Here is a 6,322-nt window from a genome sequence, read left to right on the forward strand (position 1 = left end):
GTGTAGCCTGTTTGCATGTTTGTGTGTGTGAATTTTTCCATCCTGATGCCAACTGTGGATTAGCCTCAGCTGGTCTATTACTGGCCACCGTCCCCCCAGCTCATTACGGAGCAGGGGAGGGGGGCTCCTGGTAATTTTGGGGTGGAGGCAGGAAGGGGATTGGGGAAGGGGATTGGGGAATTGTGTAGGGCTGACCCTTGGCTTTCAGGGCCCCTCATTCCAGCCTCGCAGAGATTGTTACGCGTTCCAGGGAGGGGAAAATTCATCGGGGCATTTTTGACGACTCTCCCGTCTTGAGATCTGCAGGCTTCGGGGATCCGTTTGTCCAGGGGGTGGGGAGACTTAACACCGCTTCCGGGGCTTTGATCCTCTCGAGATCCTTCTCGACCTCTTCCCTGTGACTGATTTGAAGGGATCGCTCTTTTAGTCCAGGATATGCTGCTGGCGGGATCTTGGGAAGGTCAGGGTCCTCTCTCTCTAGGTGGGACCTTCCAATTCTGATATCGCACAAGCTTGAGAGAGAGAGAGAGACAAAGACCTCAATCTTAGCGGAGATGAGCAGAATCTGACTTGTGGTTCCTGGTTCCCTCCTGGGTGGTTTTATTTCCTTCCCCTAGCTTGAGCGTTATAAGTTTTCGTCGCCAGAGGATAAAACTGCCTGGGGGTGGGAGAATCAGGCCTGAGGGGACCAGCTTCGCCCAAGGGCTGAAGAACTGGGAAATGGAAAAATTTGGTGGTTTGTTTGTTTTTTGTTGCTCCTGCTCCCCGCCCCCCCCAAAACACTCACACCTTCTTGGGACCTCCCCTTCTTGCTCCCGCTCTGGCAAGGCATTGTCATTTCGGCTTTTCCAAACTGAAACGAGGCTGCTTTCTTCCCCTATCGTGGCCGAAAAGAGAAACCAGCGAATATTCCAGAAGCACTTTGGATGTTCTTATTTCCATCCTGACCATGGAGGGTTTTTATACATCCAGGATTCCCTCTCCACTCGCCCTCCTACCTATTTGAGCTATTTTACTGTCTGTAATTAAACAAAAGATGTTAAAATAAAGTAACTATTGAAAGACCTGCCAGGTTGGGTACAGCCTCAGTTTTTTCCTTCCCAAACGCTTCATTCTTAATGGCCTCCTTCCCCACAGGTGTGCTCTGGTGTGTTAAGATCCTCCCTCTGAAGCTCAGTGGGGCAGGTTGGGAGAGGGCCTTCTCTGCGGCAGCCCCTAAATCAGGGATTCTCAAACTTTGGTCCCCAGCTGTTGTTGGACTACAACTCCCATCATCCCTAGCAAGCAGGACTAGTGATCAGGGGTGATGGGAGTTGTAGTCAAACAAGGACCGGGGACCCATAGTTGTTGTTGTTGCTGTTTAAACATTTATTTACATACAAACAAACAAAAACACACAAACGCTACATACCAAGAAAAGAATAATAAAGACATTGAACAACCTACTTAAACATACAAAAATTACCTACACCCATGTGACTTCCCTCCACCAGGGCTCGTCTTCACTTAGCCTGTAATTTTGTTATTCACATTGCAATTTTTATCTCTGATCTTTAAACCTCTTGTTTTACTATTGTTTTTTTCTAAATCAGCTTTACAAACTTAATCTAAACGGATCAACGTGTTGTTTTTGGTGCAGTGTTTGCTCATATAGTGTTCAAACCATTTCCATTGTTGCCTTAAATTATATTGTTTGATATGTTATTGCTGCAGCTAGTTTTGCCATTTTGATGAATTTTGTTAATTTCTTTAGCCAATCTTCTTTTGTGGGGGTGTGATTTCCTTTCCAGTTCTTTGCTACTCGCAGGAGCCTTGCTGCGGCAGTAGCGTATAAAAATAATGTTTTCCTGTCTTGTAGTATATCCTTGCCCAGTATACTCAATAAATAAGCCTCTGGGTTTTTTCCTATAGAGATTTGGGGCATCTTTTAAAATTCCTCATGAATGCAAAGCCCCCCCCCCAATTTTTAACTCTTCCGCAGCCCCACCATGAGTGCATCACAGTACCCTCCACCTCCTTACATTTCCAACAAAGACTGGATTTTGACTTGCCTATTTTGGCAAGCTTTGTGAAATTTATTTCCTTCACCATGCGGTCTGAGGGGAGGTTACAACAATATAAAAATGCAACCTTGAAATAAGTTAGGACAATTAACAGTTGGAAGAATAGGGCGGGCCTTAAAATAGGTAGCATCTGGTTCCTCCAGCCTATCAGGAGATGGATATTCACCTGCAAAGAGGGACAACTGCTATGGAGACCTCTTGCTCTGGCTGCCCTGCTAGCAGTGAGGGCATCAAGGAGCCATGGCCTCGGTCCAGTATATCTGAAGGAGCATCTCCACCCTCATCGTTCTTCCCAGACACTGAGGTCCAGCGCCGAGGGCCTTCTGGCAGTTCCCTCACTGCGAGAAGCCAAGTTACAGGGAACCGGCAGAGGGGCTTCTCGGTAGTGGCGCCCTCCCTGTGGAACGCCCTCCCACCAGATGTCAAAGAGAAAAACAACTACCAGACTTTTAGAAGACACCTGAAGGCAGCCCTGTTTAGGGAAGCTTTTAATGGTTGATGTATTACTGTATTTTAATACAGCGGTATCTCGGATTACATACGCTTCAGGTTACAGACTCCGCTAACCCAGAAATAGTGCTTCAGGTTAAGAACTTTGCTTCAGGCTGAGAACAGAAATCGTGCTCTGGCGGCAGCAGGAGGCCCCGTTAGCTAAAGTGGTGCTTCAGGTTAAGAACAGTTTCAGGTTAAGTACGGACCTCCTGAACGAATTACGTACTTAACCCGAGGTACCGCTGTATTTGGTTGGAAGCTGCCCAGAGTGGCTGGGGAAGCCCAGCCAGATGGGCAGGGTATAAATAATAAATTATTATTATTATTATTATTATTATTAGGGATTGCCAGGGGTGGAAGGCAAAAGTCTTTGGTTCCACCAGTGTGCACAGAAAGCCTTGGAACTGGGGTGGTTGTTTTGCTTCCCTTTGAAAAGAATGGGACTTCTTGCTGAAATAGGCCCCTCCTTACTGTCCTTTCGGGGAAAGGATTTAAAAGGGGGTGGAGTGGGGGGGCTCTGAGCAGATTGACATTTCAGCCAATGAACCAATGAAGGCCGAGGAAGAGAAACTAGTGGAGTGCTGCCCCCAAATCTATGAGGGAAGCAGTGGAAGTTGGGAGAAAGCACACAGTGTCCGGACACTGAGTCTATGCAGCTAACTGAAGATGGATCCAAAACTCCTGCCCAGTTCATCATCTCCCATGAACTAGGTGAGTGCGACGGTGGAAAAATGGCCAAAGGTAAGCAGACCGCTGGGGAGGTTTACTTTGACCCACAAACTGGAGGATCCCCTTTCGGTTGCCTGGGATTTGCAGCCGTTTCTGTCCCAACGCCTGGGTTCCGGTGACGCCAGAGAATTCATAGAATCATAGAGTTGGAAGAGACCACATGGGCCATCGAGTCCAACCCCCTGCCAAGCAGGAAACACCATCAGAGCACTCCTGACATATGGTTGTCAAGCCTCTGCTTAAAGACCTCCAAAGAAGGAGACTCCACCACACTCCTTGGCAGCAAATTCCACTGTCGAACAGCTCTTACTGTCAGGAAGTTCTTCCTAATGTTTAGGTGGAATCTTCTTTCTTGTAGTTTGGATCCATTGCTCCGTGTCCGCTTCTCTGGAGCAGCAGAAAACAACCTTTCTCCCTCCTCTATGTGACATCCTTTTATATATTTGAACATGGCTATCATATCACCCCTTAACCTCCTCTTCTCCAGGCTAAACATGCCCAGCTCCCTTAGCTGTTCCTCATAAGGCATCGTTTCCAGGCCTTTGACCATTTTGGTTGCCCTCCTCTGGACACGTTCCAGTTTGTCAGTGTCCTTCTTGAACTGTGGCGCCCAGAACTGGACACAGTACTCCAGGTGAGGTCTGACCAGAGCAGAATACAGTGGCACTATTACTTCCCTTGATCTAGATGCTATACTCCTATTGATGCAGCCCAGAATTGCATTGGCTTTTTTAGCTGCCGCCTCACACTGTTGGCTCATGTCAAGTTTGTGGTCAACCAAGACTCCTAGATCCTTTTCACATGTACTGCTCTCAAGCCAGGTGTCACCCATCTTGTATTTGTGCCTCTCATTTTTTTTGCCCAAGTGCAATACTTTACATTTCTCCCTGTTAAAATTCATCTTGTTTGTTTTGGCCCAGTTCTCTAATCTGTCAAGGTCGTTTTGAAGTGTGATCCTGTCCTCTGGGGTGTTAGCCACCCCTCCCAGTTTGGTGTCATCTGCAAATTTGATCAGGATGCCCTTGAGTCCATCATCCAAGTCGTTGATAAAGATGTTGAATAAGACCGGGCCCAAGACAGAACCCTGTGGCACCCCACTAGTCACTCTTCTCCAGGATGAAGAGGAACCATTGATGAGCACCCTTTGGGTTCGGTCAGTCAGCCAGTTACAAATCCACTGAGTGGTAGCAAATGCGATGCTTCAGAAGCAAAGCAGTTAAGGCAGTTGAGACGAAGAGGTTCAGTTGAAGCAGCTTCAGCCAAAGCAGGTTCAGGAGAACTAGGACGATGGTAAGGTAAAGTAAAAGGACCCCTGACCATTAGGTCCAGTCGCGAATGACTCTGGGGTTGTGGCGCTCATCTCGCTTTACTGGCAGAGGGAGCCAGCGTACAGCTTCCAGGTCATGTGGCCAGCAGGACTAAGCCGCTTCTGGCGAACCAGAGCAGTGCACGGAAACACCGTTTACCTTCCCGCCGGAACAGTACCTATTTATCTACTTGCACTGGTGTGCTTTCGAACTGCTAGGTTGGCAGGAGCAGGGTCCGAGTAACGGGAGCTCACCCCATCGCAGGGATTCGAACTGCCGACCTTCTGATCGGCAAGTCCTAGGCTCTGTGGTTTAACCCACAGCGCCACCCGCATCCCTAGGACGATGGTATGCCTCATAAATGCTGTACATCACCCCAGAATTAGCATTTGAGGAAGGGCTAGTCCATCTCTCCCTGCCTTTATCTCTTTATCTCCTGATCCTTCTCCTCAGCTCCCTTCCGGTCCTTCATCTCCACAAGCTCAGAAACCTGGTAGCACATAGCATCCTTAGGCAGCTACTAGGGTCCCCACTTGTGCCATTATCATGCCCCTCAGTCCTGGAGTGTTGGCGAGTTTGGAGCCATCGTTTTAACTTTCCACACTGTGCTGAGAAATTAGTGCCGCCAGCAGGGCTAGGAAGCCCTTAGTCCTTTTTGTCAGCGACATCCCGGCAGGTATGTCATCTAGGGTTGCCATACTTCAAGAAGTAAAAATCAGAACACAAAAGTTGTTGCGCTTTTCTGGGGAAAGTTTCAAAGAAAACCCCAGACATTTTACTGCTTTCTCAAAATTCCCCATGGACGCTAATTCTGTCACTGGGATCCTGGACATGTCTGGGGAAATCCAGAACGTATCAATCAATGTATGGCAATGTAGTGTATGGCAACCATACACAGGAAGCAGACATAGGCAAAGTTAGGATCCAGGCATGCTTCTAGCTCCAGAGATTTTAGCCACAGAAATACTCAAAAGGTGTGTGTGTTTTTTTCTTTGTTCCTTCTGCTCTTCACAGGAAATTGCACCAAGGAGCGAGGTGCATGGCCGGGACCTGTCAGCACCCTCTTTCTCCAGGCTCCGCTTATACCTATCCCCAAAACCCAAAACATTCCTCCGTGCCCTCCACAAACCACCTGCCCGCCCTACCTCTCGGGTTCCTGTCCCCCACATCCCAAAAATATTCCTTCCCACCCGGCAAAAACCCATAATTCATACCCCACAAGTTTCCACCCTCCGCACCTCTCAAGAACCCCCCTGCCCCCCCGACGACCGCCCCTTATAATTAAGCCCTCTCTCCCACTTAAACCCACCATTACCCTTCTGATCCCACCCCAAAACCTGCCTTCTTCCTCCTTGTCCCCCTCTCCCTCAAACCACACTGTATTGTTGTAAACAAAAATTGCCCTTTTCCCTTATGGGGTATCCAAGAGCCCATATAGAGTGCTTACATAGGTTCCCTATTGGTAGGAGAAAATAACAGAGACCAACCAGAGAATATTGAGAAGCAAAGCAGCTAGTAAGCTTGATCTTTATTGATCTGTTGCAACAGGGTGCTCCCCTCAAATGCAGGAGAGAGGAGGAACCCAGAAAAATGGCGTGCAAGGCCTTATAAAGACTTTTGAAATTGCCACTCTGTAGATAAAGACCACCCCCAGAAACATCATACATACATCACAGACGGGGTGTAACCTAAGACCACCCCTCAGATACATCACACCTACATCACAGAAAA

The sequence above is a fragment of the Podarcis raffonei genome, chromosome 8 (genome assembly GCF_027172205.1).
Source record: "Podarcis raffonei isolate rPodRaf1 chromosome 8, rPodRaf1.pri, whole genome shotgun sequence".
NCBI classification, from domain to species: domain Eukaryota; kingdom Metazoa; phylum Chordata; class Lepidosauria; order Squamata; family Lacertidae; genus Podarcis; species Podarcis raffonei.